Source organism: Mesoplodon bidens (genome assembly GCF_964165515.1).
Source record: "Mesoplodon bidens genome assembly, chromosome: 2".
Classification (NCBI taxonomy): domain Eukaryota; kingdom Metazoa; phylum Chordata; class Mammalia; order Artiodactyla; family Ziphiidae; genus Mesoplodon; species Mesoplodon bidens.
The window spans coordinates 148,242,837-148,270,327 of NC_138177.1; the positions used below are offsets into that span (position 1 = coordinate 148,242,837).

General features: G+C 52.0%; 1 pseudogene across 1 annotated transcript; it reads right to left on the bottom strand.

The window, feature by feature from the left end:
* Positions 1-3,679: 3,679 nt before the first annotated feature.
* On the bottom strand, positions 3,680-24,629 carry LOC308605087 (fatty-acid amide hydrolase 1-like; annotated as a pseudogene). Its single transcript has 13 exons — positions 24,606-24,629; positions 24,181-24,369; positions 15,248-15,374; positions 14,851-14,999; positions 14,404-14,537; positions 13,617-13,820; positions 11,919-11,959; positions 11,359-11,482; positions 10,341-10,438; positions 9,923-10,022; positions 8,158-8,268; positions 5,186-5,328; positions 3,680-3,808 (listed from the first exon to the last, which is right to left on the bottom strand). The product of its transcript is annotated as a fatty-acid amide hydrolase 1-like (transcript).
* Between the last annotated feature and the right edge of the window lie 2,862 nt (positions 24,630-27,491).

Here is a 27,491-nt window from a genome sequence, read left to right on the forward strand (position 1 = left end):
CCTGTCTCTGCGGGTCTCTGGATCTCTTTCTCCCAGCCTCTCTCCCCGTCGTCACTCTCTCCCTCCCGGTCTCGGGCCCCGTCTCTCCAGTCTCTCCCTCCCGACGCCGGGCGGGGGAAATCGCTCCGTAAATAGGCGGATGGCCCCGGGCGCTCCGGGCGCAGACACTCGTTTTTAGAGCCGGTAATTGACTCCTTTCAGTTGATAATTCATGGCTTGCATATGCGCTTTAATGCGGGCGCCCGGGGAGGGCGGCGGGCGGGGCGGCCAGTGCGCGGAGCTGCGAGCGACGGAGCGGCCGGGGAGCCAGCCGGTCTCGGGGCGGGTTGCGTCCGGCCGTCTGTCCGTCAGTGTGCGGGCGGGGAGGGCCGCCTCCGCCGGGTCTGTCTATCCGGCCCACGGGAGACCTGGCGCGGGGATATACCCGATCGCGGTGGGTGGGGCGCAGAGGCCCGGACAGCCGCTGGGCAGCGAAGCGAGGCTGACCGTCAGAGCCTTGGAACTGAATGGGGAGGGGACGGACACCCCTTCCCCTTGCAGCCAAAGGGGAAACTGAGGCCCAGAAAGGAGATAGGTCTTATCTGCATCCCACAGTGCAGAAACTGGACCAGAACTCAAAGGGTCCTAGTCAGGGGTCTCAGTCCCAGCCTTTGTAGAACTAACCACCCCCACCCCCGGGAAATTTCCTGTTACTGAGCTAAACTCCTCCCCATGAGTGAACCAACCTCAGGCTCTCAGACTGGCTTCCCCAGGAGGAGCTGGCTCTTCCCTGGGAATTCTGGACACAGACTCCCAGACCTGAACCAGCCTCTATCCCCACTGTGACTCCCAGGCTGAGGAGGGGCAGCCCATGTCCTCTTCCACCTGGCCTTCACCTTCTGTGGATGTCTCATCCTGAGGCCGTGTCATATGTAATCATTATTTCCATCTTACAGAAGAAACTGAGGCTCAGAGAAGCTGGGAGACTTGCCCAAGGCCTCGGAGGAGGCAGAGCCGGAACCTGGACATGTGGACACTCAGATGAAGCCCTCCAGGATGGAAGTATCGATGGAGTGGGAAGGGGAGAGGGAGGCGATGCCCTGTCCCTGGAGGTCCCATATGCACCCACGCAGGCCTCAGAGCAGCCCCTATGAAGAAAGGCTCTGAGGAAGCCTTTGACCTAGTCACACAGACTAGAGAGTGATTTCAGCTAAAGATGGTGCTGGCAGGAAGTGAGAGATTAGAGGTCAGCACAGGAGATGGAGCTGGGACTGGGGAGAAAGGCAATTGTTGACCCCAAACGTCAGCTCAAGAGAAATGAGAGAAGCCCAGCCTGTAGGGAAGTCTTGCCCAGGATGAGGTTTCCCACTTACTTTGCCCCTTGGGCTGGTATCTGCCACTCCCTTTCCCCAGGCTGATTTCAGCCAAAAATAGGATCTGCCCCCATCTCCTAAAATCTGCAAATGCACCTGGCTTATTCCTGGTTCTCCAATCTCATCTCCACCTGCTAGTCTCCTGATCTGCGATCTGCGCAATGGAGTTAAGTCTGGGAAAGACCTGATGACAGGGGAGAAGGCCAGGTAATGTCTGGACTGTGTGAAGCTCAATGCTGCCCCCTGGTGCCCAGACTGGTGCAGCCAGTGGGACGCAGGGAAAGGAGGCAGGAGGCACTTGAGATAGAAAACCTCTCTGCCCCCCACATCTCTGAGCCTCTTAGACCTCTCTCTTATGGGGGAGGAAGGACAGAGTAGGAGCCAGCCCAATGAACCCTGACTGAGGGAAACCATGAGGATCCTTCTCCAACAGAGATCTCAGACTCTGCAGTAGAGCCTGGAGAGAGAAGGAGGCCATGGTGAGGTCAGCAATAGCCCTGTCCAGCCTACACCTGAACAACCCAAATGATTCCTTCTATTGTAAGCAGAGTCAGGGCTGCCTTTCTGGTGTGATTCCTGGGATCTCCATCTTAGTTAAACTCAGGCCTTTTTCTGCCTAAAATTCCATCATTTGTGTTCAGAGGAGGTACTCAGCAAATGTAGGATAGATGGATGGATGGATGGATAGATGAATTCCATTCATCTGCATTAAGATATTATCTCCTGGGCTTCCCTGGTGGCGCAGTGGTTAAGAATCCGCCTGCCAATGCAGGGGACACGGGTTCGAGCCCTGGTCCGGGAAAATCCCACATGCCGCAGAGCAACTGAGCCTGTGTGCCACAACTACTGAGCCCACGTGCCACAACTAGAAGCCACTGCAGTGAGAAGCCCGCACACCACGCAGCAACGGAGACTCAATGCAACCAAAAAAAAAAAAAAGATATTATCTCCAGGAAATCTGGGCTATCAAACACAGGGAGGAATGAGTTCATTAGTTTGCCTGATTGATTGGAAGTAGGGCTACAAAGAGGAACGGGATAGAGGAAGGGGAAGTTTTGATGGGGGAGAACCTCAAGAGAGTTCAGGTGGAGGGAAGATCATGGGGGAGTTGGGAGGGATCAAATAAGGCTTCCTGGAGAAAGTGGCATTTGAAACAGGGTTTGAAGGGCAGAGAAAACCGTGATGATGTTTATGTAAAGAGAACAGTATGAACAGAGGCAGAAGCACCCTTTGTGCTGGCAAGAAGGCTCCCGTTTGAGGGAATGGAGGGAGGCTGTGCTATGGTGGAGCCATGCCATAGGAGGCTGTGGAGGCCCTCAGGAGGTGCTGGGTGTCAGGCCAAAAAATCAGCAGCTGGGGGACTTTCCTGGTGGCGCAGTGGCTAAGAATCTGCCTGCCGATGCAAGGGACACAGGTTCGAGCCCTCGTCTGGGAAGATCCCACATGCCACAGAGCACCTAAGCCCATGTGCCACAGCTACTGAGCCCACGTGCCTAGAGCCCGTGCTCCACAGCAAGAGAAGCCACCACAATGAGAAGCCCCTGAAACACAGCTAAGAGTAGCCCCCGCTCCCCACAACTAGAGAAAGCCGGTGTGCAGCAACAAAGACCCAATGCAGCCAAAAATAAATAAATAAAAAAATTTTTTTAAATTAGCAGCTGGACTGTGAGCAGGGTTTAAGTCCCAACACAGGGTCTGTTCTGCCTCTGCTTCACTCCCTTGGCCTTGCTCTATGTAACTTTCTCTAGAAAGCAGTGGGAGCCATGGCAAGTTCTTGATCAAAGAAGTGTCTAGGAATCACAGCTCACTAATAGTCAAGTACTGGCGGGTACCATGGACCTCATCAAATCTAAGCGCCCTCAATTTGTAGATGAGAAAACTGAGGTCCAGAGAGGGGAAGTAACTTGCCTAGCATTGCACAGCAAGCCAGTAGCAGAGCCAAGACTTGGACCCAGATCTCCAACCCCTCAGTTTGGGGCTCCTTCCCCTCTGCTGCAATTGGGACAGCATCTTGGGGACTGAGCTGGAGGAGAGCAGCTGGAGGCAGAAGACAACCCGGAGGCTACAGCTCCACCTCCCCACCTAGATCAGAGATCACGAGGCTGGCCAGTCAAAATGTTTATTAAGCACTTCATCCTCTTCCCTATCTTGGGATAATCTGAGGCATCTGTATTGAGCAGACATGCAGAGGGATAACAAAGAAAAACTCTGGTGGGCTTCCAGGAGGAGGAGAAATGAGGCAGATCTGGTATTTATGAGAAGGAAGGGACATAGAGAGCAGACTTAGGTGAGGATGTAGAAAGGCCTCCAGGAGAAGGAGTGTCTTGTCACTTGAATTCCCTGTGCCTCTTGACCAAGGCCTCCACCTCCTTCATGAACCGGAGACACAGTTCCTCTTCTCATGGCAAAGCAGTGCACTGCACAGCCGCCGAAAGCCCCACAGATCCTCTCACCACCTGCATAGAGAGTCTGTGGACTCAGAGCCTGCTTCCTGCTCACAGACCCCTTGTCCAGCCTTCCTCACCACCTTTAGGTGTGCATTAATCCAAATATCTCACCCCAGTCTATATTAAGGTAGAGATGTCCTGGATCTTAGATTTCCAGGCTTCCTCAGCTCTCAGCAAAACCTGGGAAAACAGTTCTGCTTTGGCTACAATTCTCCAGGGTTAAGATATAAAACTTGCTCCCTGTGTAGAGAGCTGACTATAAGGATGAAATATAAAACCGAGTATCCACCCCAGTGTTCTCAGCAAAGGAAAGAAGAATGTGCAAATCCCTGACCCAGAGTCTCATTACACTTCTGCAATGAAAGGGGTGCCTTGACCCCAAACACAGGCCCAGGAACATAGGGGCTGAGCCTGAGTCCCTGCCATGAAATCCAAGCATAGTTGTAGGCATTCAAACATGTTTTCATTGCTTTATGATGATATCATATAAGCCCTTATTTGCCTTTGTCTCTGGAGCCAGGTCACATGGCTTCAAGTCCTGGCTCCTTCACTTCAGCTGGGTGTGTGGCTTTGGTCAAGTCCCTTAACTTGTCTGTGCTTCCATTTCCTCATTTGCAAAACCTCACAGGACAGTTATGGGATTTAATGATTTAATATATATACAGCACTTTTAAACAGCTCTTGGAACAGAGTAAGAGCTCAAAACACATTAGATAGTATCATTATTGTTATCTTCTCAGAATTCAGGTCAGCAGTTCCACTGGGTAACTCTAGCACTAAAATCAATTTCCAGAAAAAATAAGTTACTTAATGTCTGACTCAGACACATGCATACTTTTCAGAGCCAGTCTCTCTCTTTCCCTCTCTCTCTTCCTCTCTCTCACCCAAGTCAGGGTTGTTATTTTAGACCATGAATTAAATAGGTCCATGGAAATATTTCCTTTGTGAAGCGCTCTCTGAATTAGTAATAGTAGCGTTTATTGAACACTTCCTACATACAAGGCATTATGTTAATTGCTTCACTCTTTTTCCATTTAAACTTTAGCACAAACCCGCAAGGTAGATGTTTTAAATCCCGTTTTCCTGGGGAAGAAACTGAGGCCCAGAGAGGGTCAGTGTCCAGTTCAGTTACAGAGTAAGCTCCTAACCAGGGACCTTCGCCCTGCTCCACCTACCCTGCCTCCGGGATCAACTTTCCCTACAGAAGTGTTAAGGAAACCACTGCTTTTGCAAAGTATTCTCCCCTGACAAGGACAGAGGTTGACTTGGAGGTCAAATAGTGTGTCCTCAGGGATGGGGTGAAACTGCATCTGAAGTCGTAAAGGGTAAACACCAGGAATGAACGGCCCCACCCCAACAGGGAGAGAGGCAGAGAGGGAAACTGACCTGGAAATTTTTGTTGGAACGATCTCTGTAGTAGCCCCTGTAGAAGGCCAGTTCCTCCTCATCTTGTAGCATCACGGTGGTGACGGGCACCACACCGGCAGGGAAATTCAGGATGTTGTACAGGGCCAAGTAGGAAGATCTACCTGTAGGAAGATCCAGGTAAGCCCAGAAAATTATCTGCTCAGAAAAGACTCAGTGGGAAAGAATGTGGGTGAGCACTCCCTCAGGGTCCTTCTTGGAACTGCAGCCCTCTGCTTGTAGTAGCCAGTTCAGTGCAGGGGGTGGGCCTGACCACTGTCTCCTGCTCCCCACAGTGGAGGGAAGGAGAAAATCAGAATCCGCTCTGTACACATGGCCAAAACGCACATGAAAAGATGCCCAACATCACTAATTATTAGAGAAATGTAAATCAAAACTACAATGAGGTATCACCTCACACCAGTCCAAAGGGCCATCATCAAAAAATCTACGAACAATAAATGCTGGAGAGGGTGTGGAGAAAAGAGAACCCTCTTGCACTATTGGTGGGAACGTAAATTGATACAGCCACTGTGGAGAACAGTATGGAGGTTCCTTAAAAAACTAAAAATAGAGCTACCATACGACCCAGCAATCCCATTACTGGGCATATACCCTGAGAAAACCATAATTCAAAAAGATACATGCACCCCAATGTTCATTGCAGCACTATTTACAATAGCCAGGACATGGAAGCAACCTAAGTGTCCATCAACAGAGGAATGGATAAAGAAGATGTGGTACATATATACAATGGAATATTACTCAGCCATAAAAAGAATGAAATAATGCCATTTGTAGCAACATAGATGGACCTAGAGACTGTCATACTGAGTGAGGTAAATCAGATGCAGAAAGACATCATATGATATCATTTATATGTGGAATCTTAAAAAAAAAGATACAAATGAACTTATCTACAAAACAGGAGTACAGTCACAAATGTAGAAAACAAACTTATGATCACCAGGGGATGGGGGGGCAGGGATAAATTGGGAGATTGGGATTGACATATACACACTACTATATATAAAATAGATAACTAATAAGAACCTGCTGTATAGCACAGAGAACTCTATTCAATACTCTGTAATGGCCTATATGGGAAAAGAATCTAAGAGTGGATATATATATAACTGATTATTATATATATATATATATATATATATATATATAACTGATTCACTTTGCTGTACATCTGAAACTAACACAACATTGAAATCAACTGTACTCCAATAAAAATTAAAAAAAAAAAGAATGCGCTCTGCAACGCCTTACTCAAGTGCCAGGCACTGTGCTCCCCTCTCTGTGTTGCTGAGTCCTTGACTCTTCTCCACCCCGTGAGATGGGGATTACTATCCCGCATGTACAAATGGGAAACCGAGGTGGCAGACAGGTACATAGGTACACAGCTAGTGGGCGGCAGAGGATTCAGCCATGCCCTCCAGTACATGGGGCTCCAAGAGGGCTGGAGTGCGCAATGCAATCCTGAGTTGAAAAGGCAGCTCCTCCCAGCAGCCACCTGTGTGCAGGGAGTGAGCATCAAAGCAGCAGTGAGGTGGACAGAGGGCACTAGAGCAGAGCCAGGTGTGGGGTGTGCCTTTGGGCAGCCACGTGGGGGAACCCAGAGGAGAGGACTCCAGGCTTGAGGTGGGTTTGCATTCTGCACGGTATCACCTCTGAGACCTGCACCTGCGCTGGGGATGGGTTGCTGCCCTGTGCTGAGGCTTGCATTTGCAGGTGGGCTGGGCTGAGGCCACCTTTGTAAGTGAGACAGCAGAAAGCATGTTAAGAGTGAATGGGGGGGACTTCCCTGGTGGTCCAGTGGTTAAGACTCTGCGCTTCCACTGCAAGGGGCGCGGGCTCAATCCCTGGTCAGGAAACTAAGATCCCAAATGCCATGGGGCCAAAAAATAAATTTTAAAAAAACGTAACATTTGAGGATTTCCCTGGTGGTCCAGTGGGTGAGACTCTGCGTTCCCAATGCAGGGGGTCCGGGTTCGATCCGTGGTCGGGGAACTAGATCCCACATGCATGCCGCAACTAAGAAGTCTGCATGTTGCAACTAAAAGATCCCGCATGCCGCAACTAAAGATCCCGCATGCCGCAAGGAAGATCCCACCCACATGCTGCAACTAAGACCCAGTGCAGCCTAAATAAATAAAATTTTAAAATGTAATGTTTTTTTTTAAAAAGAGTGAATGGATATGCTAAGAGAAAGAAGTCAGACCCCCAAGCTTCATACCTCATGATTCCATTTATATGAAATCCTAGAAGAGGCAAAACCATAGTGACAGAAGGCAGACCAGTGGTTGCTGGAGGTAGGGGTGGGGTGAACTGCAACAGGACATGAGGGAAATTTGGAGGATGATGGAAATAGTCTATATTTTGATTATGGTGGTGGTTATACATGTATATATACATTTGTTAAAATTCATCAAGTTACTCAAAATTGGTGAGTTTTACTGCATGTAAATTATACTCCAATAAAGTTCATTTAAAAAGTGAGTGGAGGGAATTCCCTGGTGGTCCAGTGGTTAGGACTCCACACTTCCACTGCAGAGGCCACGGGTTCGATCCCTGGTCCGGGAACTAAGACCCCACAAGCTGCAGGACACGGCCAAAAGAAAACAGAAAAAAAAAAAGTGAATGGAAATTGGGAGTGAGTGCTAACAGGTACAGGGTTTCTTTTCAGGATGATGAAAATGTTCTGGAACTAGATAGTGGTGGTGGTTGCATGACATTCTGAATATACTAAAAACCACTGAGTTGTACGCTTTAAATGGTGAATTTATGTAACCTGAATTTTTTCTCAACTTAAGAAAAATTTTAAAAATAGTGAATAGCATCAGAGGTCAAGGCCACAGAGGCTGTGGCAGGACTCAAAGGTCCTGGACTCCTAGTCTCAACCCCCACCCCACCCCCACCCCCGCCAAGACTCAGTGCCCTCTCACTTGATGCCATGGCAGGATAGCTGATATAGAAGGCAGGGTCTCCAGAGCTGGTGCCAGCAACATGTCCAGGTCCAGAGACATCCACTTGGCTATGAACTCTTGCTGATATTCCTGCAGGGATAGTGGTGGGCAGGAGGGGTAAGACTGGCAGAGGTCAGTGTTTTCAGGACAAGGTCAGGTGTTGCCAGGCCAAGTTGGAAGAATGCCTAGGCTGTGAGATGCAGACTGAGATGGGGGCAGGATGGGGGGATGTCAGGGTCTTCCCAGGGGCCAAGGCGAAGGGATGGGGAGGGGAATCTGAAGCTACAGTGATTTGGGGACAATGCATCAACCTGGCCCCAGGGAGGCAGACTACATTAACCTCCTAGGTCACCATCCTGGTGCAGCTGGGCATGCCCTGCCGGCCAAGACAGAGATCTACCCCCTGTTGGGCTACTCCTGTCATCACTCAGGTGTCTACTGCCCCTGTTCCGGCAGTCCCTCAAGGTCTCCCCAGGCATACATCGCCTCCACTGCTGTGTGCTGCTCTCACAGTTTCTTGGGTGTCCTTGGGTGTCCTTGGGGAATGGGGAAGACTGAGAAGTCCAAAGGTCAGCACGGGAGGACTCCTTTTCATACAAATGGGGACATGACACCCAGGAGGCAGGGTCTGGCCTCAATGCCGGCTGCATATCAGCTGGCAGCCGATACAGGAAATCACCCTGTATCTTGTCCCCTGGACAAGACACCTTGCCTGTCCAATGTTCCCAAGAGTACACATCCCCTGATCAGAGCCCTACCACCACCACCAGCCAAAGGGACCCACAGTCCCCCTCAAAACCACAGGTCCCCTCCCCTAAACTGCGAGGCCCCAGGTCAGCCTTCAGGCTGCTCCAGCCCCAATTCCAAACAGCACCTCAACTCCAAGCGCACCAGGCCAAGCCCAACAGCAAGGCCAAGCCCAACAGCAAGGCCAAGCCCAAACCAGCCTCCTCTCCCAGCCACATCCCCACCCCAGTTCCAACCTTAACCCCAACCCAAACCCAAATCTAACCTCAACTCAGGCCCAGCCTTTATCCCAGCTTAACCCAATTCTAGCATGCCCTCAGAGCTCAACTCCAATTCTAACCCAGCCCCGGTCCCAGCCACACCCAAAAGTCTAAATCTAACCCCATGTCAGGCATGACTCTAAAACCCTAATTAGATCCCAAAGTCTAAACAGCCCTGTCCCCAGCAGACAAGCCCCCACCAGCCACATGACACTCATCCAATTCCCATGGAAAACCCTTGTGAGCTGGACCTGAGGAGACTCGACTACTCACCCCACTTAACGAATCTCTTCCAAATTCTGGCCAGTCCGGGGCTCCCAGAGGTGGGGAGAGAGGCGGAGACCAACTTTAGAAACCACAGGGCAACACCAGCCTACCCGGGACGGGGGTCCAGGAAGAGCAACTCTGCTCTGTTTGTCCCTAAGTCCCTGACCACCGCACCAAGCCCTGGGCCCCCTCTAGGCCCCACCCGCTCTAAATCCCCTTCCCTCTCACTGACACTCCCCCTGGCTGAGCCTCTCTGAAGCCCCCTCCCCTCTCTGAGAGCACTCCTCTCTTTTGGCCCCATCCCCCCTCTTTCAGTTCCTCTCCCGTTGAGCCCTTCTCTGAACCACCACATTCTCTGGGCCTCTTCTTCCTCTCTGACCCGACCTCACCTCCCTGGGAGCCCCCTCCCCTTTCTGAGCCCCTGTCCTCTCTGGGCCCCTGAGTCCCTCCCGCTCTGGGCCCACACTCACCATGTACTTCAGGATCCAGGCCAAGAAACACTTGAGTGGGTCTGGCAGGCGGAGCTGGCTGACCGTGTCCTTCATGTTGGGGTCCACAATGTCCCCCTTACTGAGGAACCACAGACACAGAGCTGGTCAGTTACAGCCTTCAGCCACCAGCTGGCTCCCACCGCCCAGCTTCCCCTCGGTAGATAAGCCACAGAGGGAGGTCAGACCCAAAGAAACACTCTGTTCCCACCAGCACCACCCCTGGAATGTGTGCGTCCTGAAGACGGGGCCTGAGTGGGTGACTTGCTGCATAAGGTCACACAATTAGCCAGAGGCATCCCACCAGCCCAGGCCCACAGCTCCCCTCCTAGGGCTCAGGTTGCCACCAGCCCCCTCCCCATTTCCACCATGCGCCATATCTGAGTCCCAGCAGACGTACAGCTTCTCCAGAAGACTGGCCCCTCCCTCAGCAAACAGACCCCCACCGTACAGGTGTAAGAAGGCATACACGGCACGGGGGATAGTGAAGGGGATGACCTGGGGAGACAGAGGCTGAGTCAGGGCCTGGAGCTCCTCCTGCTCTGCCCTGTGTTCTCTCTGCATCCCTCAGGATTTAGAGAGAGGGTACCAACTCACCCCTCACCTCCATCCGCCTCAGCCCCGCAGCGGGGCATGAGAAACCTCGTGCCATGCCCACTCCCTCAGCCCACACAGAGATGAGACAGAATTCGAGCTGCCTATTTAGCTGTGACCCAGCCCCTTGCCAAGTGCTTTACTGTGAGCTCACTTAACCTGCACAGCCACCAGGTGTGGTAGAAACCTGAGGCTCAGGGGGGTGAAGAGACTGGCTGGGCCATTCTCAAAGGGAAGGCAGGGCCGCCTGGGGTGGGAGGTGGGGGAGGGGGGATTTCGAGGACAGAGCGCTCCTTACAGGCATTTGATGGAGGCAACAGAAACCCCGGCTATGGGAATCATAGGCGTGAGCCCCGAAGTCCCCACCACCGAAGGGGGATGCCTTCCTCACAGGGTGGGGCCCACCCTGCTCCCACCTCCACCCCATCAGTCTTCTGGTCCAACCTCTTCATTGTACCAGTGTGGAGACTGAGGCCTAGAGAAGCGACGTGACTTGGCCAGGGTTACCCAGAGGCCTAAAAGCCCAGCTTCACTCGATACCAGCCTCTAAACCACACTTGCTGAGTACGCTGTCTGTGTGTGTTGGGTATATGATGCTGGAGTCCCTCCCTCTCTGGGGGTAATATCTTCTACGGCTCAGGGCAACAGAGAAGCCAAAGCAGCGGGCATCCAGCTGGCTGACTGAGCGTGTGGGCTTCCTGCTCACTGCACCCTGGGCTGAGAAAGGAGGGCTTCACAGGGGATGGTCAGACAGCAGACCTGCCAATGAGGAATGAGGGGCGGGGGGGAGGGAGCCCCCCAGGTCTGCCCTCCACCTGGCTCACCTCCTCCCTGAAGGGCAGGGGGGCATGGTGGGGTGCAGCGGGTGAACGTCTTCAATCAGCAGCGCTCGCAGGCACAGCACCAGGCTCTTCACGTCCCGGGCCATGGGGCCAGCCGCTGTGGTCACTGCACAGAGGGGGCGGAGGGAGGCAGTTACACCGCATCCTTTCTGCTCCGGGGACCCCAACTGCCTGGCCTCGGAGAGTGGGACCCAGGCTGTGATCAGGGCAAAAGGAAGAGGTCCTGGGGCCAACCTGGGTCAGGGGTTGAGGACGGGTGGAGTCGGCAGACTGGCTAAAGCGACTCTAGTGCCTGAAAGGAGACCCTCATCTGGGGCAGAACATCAAGAGACCGCTAGGAGACGTTAAAGCTAAAGAACAGGAAGCTCCTCTCAGTGGGGCAAGGGTCACTGGACTAGGGAGCCACGCAGAACCTTCTCCCAGATTCCTTGATCACCAGTGGGGCTAATCTGTCTGAGATACAGGACAAGTGAAAAGTCCTTGGAGAAAGGCAGGCAGGTTTGTCTTTGAATGGATGTGGCCAGAGGCAGACAAGACCTCACCTGATTTCCTGCCCTTGACAGCAGAGGCAACTCCGGAGTAGCTGCAAAACCCCGCCCACCCAGAGCCCAGCTCAGCACCTGAAGGGAAAGACTTGGGTGCCAAAGAGGCTTGAGCACCCAGCCAGTGCACTCCCCCGGGACCCAACACACAAGAATGGGAGCTATTTCAAACCCTCCCATGACTTTCTACTGCCCACAGCATAAATCTGAGCTCTTTGACTGCCCTTCAAGGCTCTAAAATATCAACTCCTTCCAGAACTTCCCCTTTCCACACACCCATATTGCTCCAGGCAAAATAGGCTGCTTACAGAATTACAGCCTTCTAGATGTCACTCCAGCTCTGCATGTCCATCCTTCAAAACCAAGCTCAAGGGACTTCCCTTGTGGATCAGTGGTTAAGACTCTGCCTGCCAATGCAGGGGACATGGGTTCGATCCCTGGTCCAGGAGGACCCCATGAGCTGCGGAGCAACTAAGCCCATGCGCCACAGCTGCTGAGCCTGTGCTCTGGAGTCCATGAGCCACGGCTACTGAGCCCATGTGCCACAACTGCTGAAGCCCTTGCACCACAACTACTGAAGCCCATGCACCTAGGGCCTGTGCTCTGCAATGGGAGAGGCCACTGCAATGTGGAGCCTGCGCCCAGCAACAAAGAATGGCCCGCGCTCGCCGCAGCTGGGGAAAGCCGCGTGCAGCAACGAAGACCCAACGCAGCGAAAAATAAATAAATAAATAAATAAATAAATAAATAAATAAATAAATTTTAAAAATCCAGGCTCAAATGCTGCCTCCTCCAGGAAGCCTTCCCTGCCTTTGACCTGCCTCTGAAAATTTAAAATCTAAGCTTTTAATAAATCTCTATTGTAGAAAACGTCAGCTTCATCCTGTAAGTTCCCACAAGATTTGACCCTCTCTTAGAGCCTCGATCACTTGCTGACTAAGCCATTCAGATGTCTAAGAGCACAATAGGGCCAGGGGCTAGGTCTGAGAGTGTTCTGTGTCCCCATTACAGGGCCCACAAAATGTAGGTACTCAGAGTGGGGTTGAAAGATAGGTGGAGGGGTGGATAGATGTACGGATGAATGCAAGATAGATGGAAAGATTAATGGAAATACGTATGGAGAGGTGGGTGGATGGATGAATGGAGGCAAATATGGATTGACTGATGGCCAGTTGAGTGGATGGATGGAGAGATAAATGGATGAATGGATGAATGAATGAACGAATGGAAGGAAGGATGTGTGTAAGTTCTTCAAGGGCTGGGATATTTGTCCATTTTGTTCACTGATGCATCCCAAGTACCTAGTACAGTGTCTGCCTTTGTCCAATAAATTAAATGGCAGATGAATGGTGAAATTGCTTGATGGATAGAGACTGGGATGATGACTGCATGGGTGGATGAATGGATGAGGAATTGTTATAGATGGATAAATGGATGGGTTGATGTATGAGTAAGGAGAAGGGTAGGTAGATGGATGCATATACAGACAAATGAATTAATGAAGTAATGAATGAGTGGACAGTCTATTCCACTGCCACCCATACCAAAAGTGGTGTGTTTAGCTGTGACTGAGGCAGGAGTTATTTGAAGCCCTCCTACCTTCACCCACTTCCCCTAGTACTGAGCTAATGAGAGTTGATGTGCGGACCAGACCCTTAGTTCCTCCAGGCTGGGCTGGAGGAACCCACCACCGAGTACCTGAGGCAGTATCCTGTGGTCCGGAGGCCACAGACACCACAAAAGCTGGCTGGAATGCAGACACTGCCACCAGTGTTGGTACCCATGCCCAGATGGGATTCCCTCCTGCCAGGAGAGCTCCCTCACCCCATGAGGAGCCCCCATGTGTCTTCTTTAAGTTCAAAGGGTTGAATCTGTGCATGGATGGGGTTGCTGCAATCAAAGCTGAGGGAAGCAGAAGAAAAGGGGCTGGGAGGGGAAGGTTTAACTGGAGAAGTCTGGCCCGCCCACAGAGAGGCCGACCTCCCACAGAGTCACCCCCAGGGCTGGTGAGCTCCACCCCGGGGGCTGGAAACCTCCTGGTGTCCCTTCAGCTGAGGTGAGGGGCTGCTGCAGCAAGAGACCAACCACAACTCCTCAAATAAGGATCAAGGAGCCCACAGCTCTGCTATCAGAACTGGGAACAGGTTCCAAAAACAGATAGAAATAGATACACCAACAGCTGAGTGGGGTGCAGGGGAGGGGAGGAGAATAGAGAATAAGAACAATTAGAGAGAAGCTGGAATAGAAACAGAGATGTAACTTTTCAGAACCTTGGGACCTGAGGGCCTTTAGGGAGCATGGAGTCCACCCACACGTTGTCAGATGAGGAAGTTGAGGCTCAGAGGGCAGAGAAGACTTGCCCAAGAACCTCGGTCCCAAGGTCTGCATGACTGGCCCTCACCTCACCCTCAGCCCTGAGTCTGGACTCTCACCTGCTTCTTTGTCCTGGGCCCAGCCCCGGCCCCGGCCTGCCTGTTGCAGAGAACTGAGCAGTGTCTGGGGGAAGTTGGTCTTAACGAAGGGAATGGCTACCCGGGCCTTGAGCCCTTTCACAATGACCCCATCCTTGGCCACCGGCTTCTCCAGGAACTGGGCCAGGCCACATGTCGAATCATGGCCCTGCAGAGAAGTGACATGAGCTCCAGCCCCTGGGGGCCAGGGTGGAATCAGCCAGCGGACAGACTCTCATCCCCACTCCGCTCGCACTCACACACATTCTCTTGCCCTCTGAGACACAAGTGCTGCACCCTTAGAAGTATTCACAGATGGCAGAAGAGCACGGTGGTTAAGAGATGGCGTTTGGGAGCCCGACCACTGGTTCGGTTTCCCAGTTGGTCACTTTCTAACTGTACAGCCTCGATTAAGTAACTTGCCCAATGTCACACACTCAGATGCTCATGTGTATACATGCACGTGTACCCCCAGGGCTCACCACGCAGTCATAGGTAGCCTTGGGGCTGATGGGGACCCCACAGAGAAGGCCTCGCTCCCTCTTCTTCATCTTCTTCAATGCCTGCAGTTGTTCCTCCATTCCCCCAGGACCTCTGTCCAGCAGTTCACCTCCTGGTTCACTTTCAGTGCCTGAGCAGCACTGAGGGAGACCAGAGGTGGGCTCAGGGGGTGGCCAGGCACAGGGCACTGAATCACCCCATCCCCTCTGCCCACCCTGACTCAGAGCAGAAGTGACAGATGACTGTGGCACGAGTCACCTCCCAAGCTGGCTGCAGCGCCACAGGGTCACACCTGTCCCCCAACTCCTCTAAGCAGAACAACGATGGGTGACATCCCCCACTCCACCCAGAGCCCCAGGGTTGGACCCTGACCCCGACCTCCCCCCCCCCCCCGCCCAGGTAGCTGCAGAGGACGCTCTCCAGACTCAGCTTGTCAGCCCGCAGCTTCTGGGCCAGCTTCTCCTGGGGCAGCTCCAAGAATGGGCTTGGGGTCCAGCTCTGGCTCCTGTGGAGTTGGGGGGCGGGCAGATGTCATACTGCTCCACTCAGGGACCCCCACACTTTCAACATCACGACCACATATCCCAGTGGACACGGTGTGCTCATCACATGTTCCTGTGCTCATCCTTAGCATAAAAGACATCTCCTGGTCTGTCTCCCAGTTGGCATGAAAGCCCTACAGGGACACAGGTGTCCTCTTCTGTGTCTGCCTCCCCAGAGTCCAGCCCAGGGCCTGGCACAGAGAAGGCCTGCCCTCCTCCTCATACTGCTATCCAGCAGGGACACAAGTGGAGTGGGAGTGACTCTACAGGCACATCTTGGGACACAGGGGTTACAGAAAGTGAGGCTCAGTTCTGTGAGGGTTGCCTTCAGGGCTCAGCCCAGCATCCCACCTTTCCTTCTTCTCCAGTCCTCCCACTCCTGCTGGTCTGACCTTGGGGAAGGGCAAGATCCAGCGTGGGTGGCAGGAGAGCTGGGAGCCAGCCTTGACCACAGCACTGGTCAGCTCCCCTCCCATGGCCTAGGTCTCCTCAGAGAAGAAAGGACCGGAAGTCAATCAGGAGTCAGCCATGCAGGTGAGCACAGACAAGCCCCCCAGCTGCTCTAAGCTCAGCCCTTCAGCGTGTGAGGGAGGGCCTGAATCAGCCCTCAGGACTCCAGTCAGGGGCAAGGGTGATGTGACAAGGACCTAGCACACAGCGGGCCCTCAAGAAGGCGAAGCTATCTCCCTCTGCCCTCCACGGTCCCAGCTGAGACCCTGCCGCTGGCAAGCTGGAGTGTGGGTTGGGTGGAGCTTTCTTGGTCCTGGAGGGGAGCAGGGGGAGACAAAGGGGTTTTCTTGGGAGGTTGGGGGCTCCAAGGCTTCTTGGATTCTTCCTAGTCCTCATCTTATTATCCTCTGCAGCATCTGACTCTGAGACACCTTCCTTTTGGAAACTCTCCCTGCCCTCAACTCCCCTGACTTTCCCCTGTTCTCCAGCAATTCCTGCTCAGTCTCCTCTGGCCCTCCTCTCTCCTTACCTGTCCACCTTCCCTGGGCAACCTCAGCGGCCACATGGGCCCCACAGTGCCCAGATCTCCCCATTTCTCCAGTCCAGGCCCACCTCCCACCAGGCCTCAAACCCATTTACCCACCCACGGACCCACAGTCATCCAGGACTCATCATTTTTCTGTCAAACCTGTTCTTCTTCATGAGATTCCCAACTGATGATACTTGTGTCACCCATGCAGTGAACCTCAAGATCACCCTGGATCCTCAGACCCAAGTTTTTTTTTTTTTCTTTTCACACACACACACTCTATTTTATTTGTACAAAACACCAAGCATTGTAAATGGATGACCACAAGAAAAGCAACAATGATTGCAATTACCAAACACTAAACACACTCATCCTATGTCATAATATTGACAGACCCAAGTTCTGACCATGGATTGATAAATGCTAACACAATCACATGTAAGATAGATGTGTTACAACACTTCATACGTGCCAGGCCCCATTCCAAGCATTTTACATATAATAGTTCATATTACTCCTCACAACAATCCTAGGAGGTAGGTCATGTTATTTTCTCATTTTACAGAAGACACTGAAGCACAGAGAGCAGTTTATCCAAGGACCTGGATTCACACCGGCCTGTGCAGCCCCAGTGACCATTCTGTTATCCACACACAATGCCAATAGGTGGTCCTGCCTCCTTCAAATCTCCCACCTCGGACTCCTTCTTGCCTAGAACCTTCTCTGTCTCTCAGTTTTCTTACAGCCTCCTCACTGGCCTCCCTGCCTCTAGACTCTACCCCTCCAGCTCAGCCTCTTCACTACAGCCTGGGTGATCCTTTCCAGAACTTATAAAACCCAAATCTGACGACAGGTCCCAGTTGCCCTCAGAATAAAGTTGCAACACCATTCTCTTCAGGATGGTTTAAAGGCTCTCACCATAAACATATAACGTGTTCACACATAGATACACCAATATTCGCAGTTACCCAGTACTTACAGCACTAGGAACACGTCAAGCACTCTGCCTGTCCCATTTCATTAAATCTTCACCAAAACCCTTAAATGGGTGCTTTTTAAATTTTTTTTTTTTTTTTTTTTTTTTTTTTTTGCGGTACGTGGGCCTCTCACTGTTGTGGCCCTCCCATTGCGGAGCACAGGCTCCGGACGCGCAGGCTCAGCGGCCATGGCTCACGGGCCCAGCTGCTCCGCGGCATGCGGGATCTTCCCGGACCGGGGCACGAACCCGTGTCCCCTGCATCGGCAGGCGGACTCTCAACCACTGCACCACCAGGGAAGCCCTAAATGGGTGCTTTTATTATCATTTCCATTTCACCAATGAAGGCAGCTGGGACACAGAGGTTAACTTTCTTGCCCCAGGTCATAAAGGTGGGGACACTTAAGCCCAAGTCATCTGTAGCTTCACCGTTACCCTCTAATGGTTCTTGGGAGGGGAGCTTTTCTGATGAAGCACTCCCTGGGTGCCAGGCACTGCACTAGGCCTTTTCTCTGCCTGGGTCCCGGTGGGCCCATCTCACCAGCCTCTTCTTGCCTATTCCCCTCCCGTATACTGCTGCCCAATCCTTCTATTCACTGTGCCATTTTGCCATCTCCGTGCCTCAGCTCAGAGCTCCCCAGCCTGTTTGCCACAAGTGAGACAGGCTGGGACCTGGGACCCTTTGCTGGGACCTGGGCCCCTTTGCTGCTGTGCTGCAGAGCTTGCACCTGGACACACCTCTCCTCCAGCAACAAAATACAAAGAAACTGTATGGGACTAAAAATGACTGCATACATGCACGGTTGGGGCAAATTCTGGACCCAAAAGATACAAAGAGACCAAAAACCCAACTGCCACTTTTGAAGAAGCTGGAGCAAAAACAGGGTGTCGGGAGCAGAAGCAGGGTACTGCGCATGCCCCCTGCACACAACACCACCTAAGGGGTGGGCAAAACACCTAAGCCACCCCTCTGGCCTGATCCCTGGACACACCCCTACCCTCACCCCATATATGAAACAAGCTTGCCCCCCTTCGGGGAGCGAGCAAGCAAGGGAACATGTTGTTTGTTCTTGCTCCCCCCACTACAGAAGGGGCCCCAATAAAGCCTTGCCTGCATTTCTTGTCTGGCCTCTAGCCAATTTCTATTGATTGGGGAAGGCCAAGAACCCTAGTCAGTAACACAAGGACTTTCAGGAGGGCCCGGATATGCATCACCCTGGACAGGGCGAGCATTTGGCTAGAATGCACCTCAACAGCTGCACCCTCCGTGCCTAAAAAATATTGAAATCCTTCTGAGTCACTTAGCAAAGAGCCACTGCCCTGAGCACTGCACCACCCCAGATGCCCTAGCCCCTCCCCTGGGATTGCATCCTCTCTTCACAGCCCAGCAAATAAAGGGCTCCTCTAGGCACAGCCTCTGACTCCCTCAGGGGCCACGGAGGGCCAGCCTGTGCTCATCCCTTGCCTTTCTCTCCCCAGTCCTGAGGAGCCCCACGAGCCCCATCAGGGACCACCCAGCACTCGCCGGTCCACGGACACCCCATCAAGACTGAACGCCAACCCTGATTCCCACATAGCTACCTGGAGAGGTGGCACCCCTGGTGGCACCCTGAGGGCAAGTGCCCAGTGTCCATCTGGACCCTTGAGGCTAGCGTTCCCCTGCAGCTGTCCTTGCGTGGCCACTGGTGAAAATGGCAGCCTCTCGGGAAGCTGGGGAGAGGTGGGGAGAGCAGGCCAGGAGACAAAAGTGGAGGCCCTGCAGGCCTCTGCTGGGACTGCTCCTCTGGCAGTGCTGGGGTGGGGGTCTTTCAAGGGCCTGAGGAAACTTTTCACCAACCCTGATGAATGGAACAAATCTATTAGAATAAATTCACTGAAACTCACTAAAAGCCCACTCAGCAAGGACAACATTAGTTTTATTGCTAAAATGAGAACTATCACTTAGATAGTGTTTGCTGTATACCCACTGTAAACATTTATTAACTTACTTGTGTACTATAATTATAATCATCACCCCATTGTAGAGATGAGGAGGTTAAGGCACAGAGAAATTATTTTAAATGTAAGCATCAGAGTCAGGATTCGAACACAGGCAGCCCAGCACTCTCTTAACTACCACACTCTTAACCACCATGTTATACAGGTTCTCCCAAGGCCTGTGAGATCAGGTTTGATGTAATTTATATGACATTCTAATAACAGTTTTATGACTTAGTTGACAACAGAGATGCTTGAATATATAAAATCTTGGAGGGCATTAGAAGACCTAGGAGTTGCGAGTGTCACTGCTACTGTTTCAGCAGAAGCTGAGCTAGACTCAGCCCAAGAATGGATGCATTGGCGTTGAGAGAAAGTCTCTACTTAATGAGACTGCAAGTCACCTAATGACTCAGTTTATTGAGAGAGCTTTGAAAGATAGGGACATCTTCAAAAGATGACAACCACATCAGACAATCCCCACAAATTTTCTAAAAATCAACAAATTATTTGGAAATTATTAGAATAATCTGATGAAAGAATTGAGCCTCAACTTCTATTGCTTTTAAGCCATTTTAGTACATACTGGGTGGGCCAAAATGTCGTTCATTTTTTTCCATAAGACGGCTCTAGTAGCACTTAGTTGTCTTTAACTTCATTTGAAACAATTTTGTTAGATTGTATGTGACAGCTGTCATATCAGAGTGCATTAAAAAAAAGACTTACCAAAATTGGTGAATTTTTGTGTAGCCTTTTTTTTTTTTTTTTTTTTTTTTTTTTGCGGTACGCGTGCCTCTCACCGCTGTGGCCTCTCCCATTGCGGAGCACAGGCTCCGGACGTGCAGGCTCAGCGGCCATGGCTCACGGGCCCAGCCGCTCCGCAGCATGTGGGATCTTCCCAGAGCTGGGCACGAACCCGCGTCCCCTGCATTGGCAGGCGGACTCTCAACCACTGCGCCACCAGGGAAGCCCTGTGTAGCCATTTTAATATTGAAGACGGAAGAAAAAAAGCAACATTTTCGGCAATATTATGTTTTATTTCAAGAAAGGTAAAAATGCAACTGAAACACACAAAAAGATTTGTGCAGTGTATGGAGAAGGTGCTGTGACTGATCGAATGTGTCAAAAGTGGTTTGCGAAGTCTAGTACTGGAGATTCCTCGCTGGACGATGCTCCATAGTCGGGTAGACCAGTTGAAGTTGATAGTGATCAAATCAAAACAATAATTGAGAACAATCAACGTTATACCACGTGAGAGATAGCTGACATAACCAAAATATCCAAATCAAGCGTTGAAAGTCATTTGCACCAGCTTGGTTATGTTCATTGCTTTGATGTTTGCGTTGACATAAGTTAAGCGAAAAAACCTTTCTTGACCATATTTCCGCATGCAAGTCTCTACTGAAACGTCATAAAAATGTTCCATTTTTAAAACGAATTGTGACGGGCAATGAAAAGTGTATACTGTACAATAATGTGGAACAGAAGAGATCATGGGGCAAGCAAAATGAACCATCAACAACCACACCAAAGGCCAGTCTTCAACCAAAGAAGGTGATGTTGCGTATATGGTGGGATTGGAAGGGTGTCCTCTATTGTGAGCTCCTTCCGGAAAGCCAAATGATTCATTCCAACAAGTACTGCTCCCAATTAGACCAACTGAAAGTGGCACTTGACGAAAAGCATCCAGAATTAGTCAACAGAAAACGCATAATCTTCCATCAGGATAATGCAAGACCACATGTTTCTTTTTTTTTTAAATACATTTATTATTTAATTTATTTATTTTTGGCTGCGTTGGGTCTTCGTTGCTGTGTGCAGACTTTCTCTAGTTGTGGTGAGTGGGGACTCCTCTTCGTTGTGGTGCACGGGCTTCTCACTGCGGTGGCTTCTCTTGCTGCGGAGCACGGGCTCTAGGCACGTGGGCTTCAGGAGTTGTGGCACGCAGGCTCAGTAGTTGTGGCGCTTGGGCTTAGTTGCTCCGCGGCAATGTGGGATCTTCCCAGACCAGGGCTTGAACCCATGTCCCCTGCATTGGCCAGCAGATTCTTAACCACTGCGCCACCAGGGAAGCCCAAGACTGCATGTTTCTTTGATGACTAGGCAAAAACTGTTACAGCTTGGCTGGGAAGTTCTGATTCATCTGCCATATTCACCAGACATTGCACCTTCGGATTTCCATTTATTTTGGTCTTCACAAAATTCTCTTAGTGAAAAAAATTTCAATTCCCTGGAAGACTGTAAAAGGCGCCTGGAACAGTTCTTTGCTCAAAAAGATAAAAAGTTTTGGGAAGATGGAATTATGAAGTCGCTGAAAAATGGCAGAAGGTAGTGGAACAAAAGGGTGAATACGTCGTTCAATAAAGTTCCTGGTGAAAATGAAAAATATGGCTTTTATTTTTACTTAAAAAACTGAAGGCACTTTTTGGCCCACCCTGTAGTGTAGAAGAGATCACCCCGTCCTGCCGAGCCCCACAGGTCCAGGGACGTCGGGCCTTCTCCACGCTCAGCTGGTCCTGCCTCCACGTGTGGTTTGAAAATCAAAGAAAATATATTTTGAAGTTTTTAGTAGATTGATTTATTATTCATATTTCCAAAGTGGTTGTTAAATATGTTTAATGTCATAAAACCCCTCAACCCTCGGGGTGGCCACTTTCCACCTGAGGTGACCAGAGCCTCCTAGGCAGCAGCCTTCAGCCAGTGGACCCTACAAATATTATTTTCTAAGTATTCTATAGAAACATTGCCTTATCTCAGGCTTTTCTCTCTCTGGTACTGCCTTTCCTGTTCCTTCCTCCTTTTGGAAAACTCCTACACGTCCTGCAAGGCTTAGTTCCAACACCACCTCTCTGTGAAGGCTTCCCCACCAGCCCTCTCCAGACAGAAGAGATCACCCCTCCTGCTGAGCCCCACACCTCCCTGGGCGTCTGGCCTTCTCCACCCTCAGCTGAGCTGCCTCCCCTCGTGGTCTGCACAGCTCTGTTTCCATCACACCCCACCCAGACCGGGAGCCTCTTTAAGGCAAGCCTGGGTCAGATGTCAGATTCATCTGTATAATGAATCTGTCCCCAGGGTCCAGCAGAGGCAAGACCCAGGGGAATCCTTTGTGAAATATTCCTAAATGGAAATGAATTGGATTTGTTTGAATCTTGTGAGGGTTTGACCTGTGTTTCAACCTCCCACCTGCCTGGGTCAGAAAGCTGGTCATCTGAGGCCTTGAGGGTAACCCTGGCAGAGGAGTGACCTGATTGGGAAGGTGCCCAGGACAGACATGTGTAGCTATGTTGGGAAGAGAATAAGGTGCTGAGAGCCAAGAGGCCTTGAGGGAAGGCTGGAGACACCGTGGGTAACCTCACCCCAAACCCTTTACACTCCTCCAACCAATCAGACAAGCCCCTCCAGGTACCCAGCCAATAACTACCTATCCCAGACACCCACACTTACACCAACCAGACGCCCAGACTCAGACTTCCTCACACATCAGACACACGACACCATGTGTACACACTCAGCCAAACATGCAGACCCAAGCCAGCCGTAGATACCTAGATGAATACATGTCAATCAGTAACATGTACACACCCAGCCAGGCACATACACCAAGGCCCGTAACCAAACCCAAGCAGCGTACAGCCAGACACACACCCATCCAGCACACAATAAAACGCCAGCAGGAGGCACACACAAGCAGACCCTGGTGTTTGCAGTAAAGGAACCTAAACTCACCACTGCACACAGATGCAGCCTCCCCACGCACACAGGAATCTTCTCCATCACACGGATTCGCCGCAGCAACCCCATTAGCCCAGATTTCCTCCTCATCATCCAGGGAGGGGCAGCTGCTCTCTGGGGGCAGATTGATTTATCCAACTAATTAGCCCCAATTAATATTAATACACATTCTCAGGAACTGCAGCAGCTCGGGCAGAGAAGCTGCCTGGGCCATCAATCACCGTCCGGGGGACAGCAGAGGACACTCAGGAACTCCAGAGCACGGGGACAGCACCTCAGGCACTACCCCAACCCCCGCTCCCCGGGCTCCCAGAGGGAGTCTGCCACTATCACCCAAGGTATCAGCAGCCCACCCCTCCTGGGGCAGTTGGGGAGCCCAAGGCCCAGAAAGGGACTGTCACATCCTGCAGGCCACACGGCAAACTGCAGGCATGGTGCAGAGTTGTCTCTATGCCTCTCCTTCCCCAGCTCCCTCTGCCGCTCTGGGAAGGCTTTGCTGACGTACCCGCAGCTAAACCGCTTCACTGCGAGGCCCAGCCCAGGCACAGTGACTTGCCTCAGTGCCTTGCACTAACCCCAGGCAAGCTGTTCAAGCCCCCTTTTAAGAAACATAGCTTCCTGGGAGGACCCCAACTCCAGTGACCCCATGTGCTTTGCACCTGTCATGTGCTCAGCAAACATTTGCAGAGCCCCATGCTGGCGGGGGTGGGGGGGCAGTGAGAGGCAGAATGTGTAGACCAGGGTCCTGTCCCAGTGGGGTCTGGGGGTGCTCAGGGGCTGAAAGGGCCCTGGCCTCCTACCTCCAGTCACATCCATAAGTTTATTTTATTTCAACAAATAGCCCAGGTAAACACCCACAATGCTGCTGAGCCCTGTGCTGGGCACTGGGAGAAAAAGAAAATACACCGCCCCCGACCTCAAGGGGCTCAAAGGACACAGATGGAGGAGGAACTGACAGGGACACAAGGAGCCAGGGTGGGGAGCTGAGGCGGGGGCTGCTCCCTGTCTTCTGAAGGAGATGGGGCAACACTAGGGGCCCTGTCCTGAGGTGGGACCCACCACTGGGACTGAGGGCTGAGGGCCTCAGGGGTCAATGTCCGCTCACCTGCTGCCGGAGACATTGTGCCAGGGCTGCCATCTGCTGCAGCGCCCCCTCTCCGCGCTTCTGCGCCCTGGGATCTTGCTCAGGGCTGGAGCCTGATGCACCACCAGCGAGTAAGACAGCCAAGCCTCCACAGGCGTCGTGTGGATGCACCATCTGCTTCCTCAAGAGCGCTGCCTTCTTATTTGTCAGCTACACAGCCAGAGCACACTCCCACACATCTTCCCCAAAGGGGCAGGAGCCACGGTCCCAGGTGTTGACAGAACCCAACCTCCTCCCAGCCAGTTCTTACTGCCATCTGGACTTATCCTCTATCTGGACAAAGTCCCCTGTTCCTCAGGCCGTGCAGAAGAAGGGGCTTTGGCAGAAACTAGCCTGAAGAGGAGCCCAAGACTGCAGGTGGGCAGGTGACCAGGCTCTGATCGCACCTCCTTCACGTCCTCCTCCCCCATCCCACCCATCAGACACCCCACCAGCACCCTAATCTGACCCGCACCAGTTCTGGATGGGGTTGCCTGTGGCTTGAAGGATAATCGCCAATGCCCTTAACATGGCTCATAGGTCACAGGGAGAAGGACTGAACAGCCCACGGCCGCCCAGAGTTAGCAGCTCACTCTGCGGGTGTCTGGGGCTCAGGCAGAGAAAAAAGGAAGGGACACCGGGGGTGGGGAGCAGGCAGAGCTCAGAAGGCATCCGTCCCAGGGGACATGATGTAAGGACGTGAGGACTGAGGCAGGCAGGCATAGCACTCACCCCTGCCCCCACCAGCCCAGCTAGACTTTCATTCCTGATTCCCAAAGCAAGGCCACACTGCTGCCCCTGGGATTCCAGCCTCCCCAGTCTACTGGTTGTCCCTTCCAGACTCATGTCCCGTTTCTTCATTGGACTAGGAGCTCCCTACCAGCAGGGAGAGCGTGCAGAGAAGGAATCTGTGGGGTGGGGTGGGGTGGGGGGGCGGTGAGGGGATGGAGGTAACCTCCTGGAGAGGGGCAGGAAAGACGGGGAAGATGTGCAGCCGTAGAGCAGGAGGGACTTGATTTGGGAGCCCTTCCACTCTTGTCTGGTTGGGCCCGGTCCTCTGTATCAGAGGAGGAGGGGGGAGCAGTCTGTCACATCTCAGGCTGCCAGTCACCCGTGAACAGGAGAATGGCGGCCGCACCCTCAAGACTGGGGAGTCAGAAGCAGATTTGGTGGGAAGGAGATGGGTTTGTGGCTCGTAGTGTTGGGTCTGAGCACCCAGGGTCACCCAGGGCCGGATGTGGAGTCACGACCTACAGGGTAACCCCAAGGTCATCCACCCTCTAACACTCTTCACCGTCTCCCAGGGGCCTCTGGAACTAGCCCTCCTCATCAGCAAACTCCCCGCGTCCCTCCTCCTCTCCCCCCACCATTCCCTTCCCCACACCGCCCCCCTCACTGAACCCTGGCTTCCCCTGATGGCTCAGCTCCCCCAGGCCATCTGGCAGCTGCACCACCCCTGCAGCACCCGGGGCCTTGTTACATCACCCTTTCCTGATTGCACGCCTCCATTACATCACCCCATTTTATCTCCTCATCACACTTACCATTCGCTGAAATTATCTTAGTTACTTATTTCTTGCCTTCCTCCCTAAACAAAGTAAGTTCCGTAAAAGCAAGTACCTTGTCAGACTTTTTCAAAGTGCCTGGCACACGACAGTTGCTCAGTAATATTTCTTAAGTGGAGGAATGATAGATGGGTCGAACCCTCCCTTCCCGCCTTTATCTCGATGTATCTCTATTACCTCTATGGCTCCTTTCTAGCAGCATGTAACACGCTTAAGTCTCTCCCATCTTAAAAATATAATTTAAAATTTTTTCAAAGATTCTCTCAGATCTACATCCTTCATAGCTGCCACCCTGACATCTTTCCTCCGCTCCCAGCCAAGTTTCTCAAGTTGTCTACACTTGCTGCCTTTATTTCCTCATCTTTCACTCACTCCTCCACACAGTCCAGTCTGGTTTATGCCAAATCATCTCAACAATCTCCCTGAAGTTAATTCAGCAGCATTTGAAGCCATTGCCACCACCCTTCTTGAAATACACTCTCTCCTTGGCTTTTATGACAATGCAGCTCTTGGCTTAAATGTCACTTCCTTCAGGAAGCATTCCCTGACACACACACACACACACACACACACACACACACACACAGGTTGAACCAGGTACCACTTAGTTTACTCTGATAAAATAAAGTAGTGCTTCTGCTTTACTGCACTTCTAACAAGTGTTTTTTGTTTTTTGTTTTTTTCTTTTTTTGCGGCACGCGGGCCTCTCACTGCTGTGGCCTCTCCTGTTGCGGAGCACAGTCTCCGCACGCGCAGGCTCAGTGGCCATGGCTCACGGGCCCAGCCACTCCGCGGCATGTGGGATCCTCCCGGACCGGGGCACGAACCCGTGTCCCCTGCATCGGCAAGCGGACCCTCAACCACTGCGCCATCAGGGAAGCCCCTGACAAGTGTTTTTATGTGATTGTGCACTTGGTGTCTGTTTGCTAGAAGAATGAAAGCTCCATTCAGGCAGGGACTATTTCTGATTGGTTACCCTGAAGTAATTCCTGTGGGAGGAGTTCTATACGTTTATTGGATGGATGGAGATGAAGTGGGTATAGAGATGGGGAACTGGATGGATGAGGACTTGCAGACGAGGAGAAAGTCACAGGTTGAATATATACTGGGAGCTATTTGTCCTTATGGGCACAAATCAAGGTCACAGCAGTAGTTAAGATAAATGTGAAAAGGGCTGAGGACAGGGGCTGACCAGGCCATTCCTGTTTAGGATGAGAAGGAAGTAACAGGTGGGGCCAAAAGGGTTCACTAATAACAAGTCACTCACTCCTCCATTCAACAAGCCTTCACTGGGTACCCACTGAGTACCAGGCGCCGTGCTAGGTGCCGGATATGCAAGGGCAAACCCCACACAGCCCTGACCCCAGGTGACTTCATCTGCCTCAGGTGCACAGGGCCGCCACTCCCAATCTATGTGTAGGAAACCTGGGAGGTCTCGCCAAGGCTGGATGGGACGCTCAGGACTTGATGAGACTGAATTATGTGGCAATATCTTATGCCCAGGTAGTCCGAGCCGGTGGTCTGGGGTGACACACCCCACGGCTCTTTCCATAGCTCTGATCTGATTGTTTATTGGCGACTTGGATGAGGTTGGAGAGGTCCAGTGCTCAGGTTTGTGGATGGACAAAGCTGGGAGGCAGCGCAGAAGGAGTGGGCAACGAAGCCAGGATCCGAAAGGTTCTCAACAAGCGGGAGCCCTGGGATGACCCAAAAGATGGTGCCTTTTAG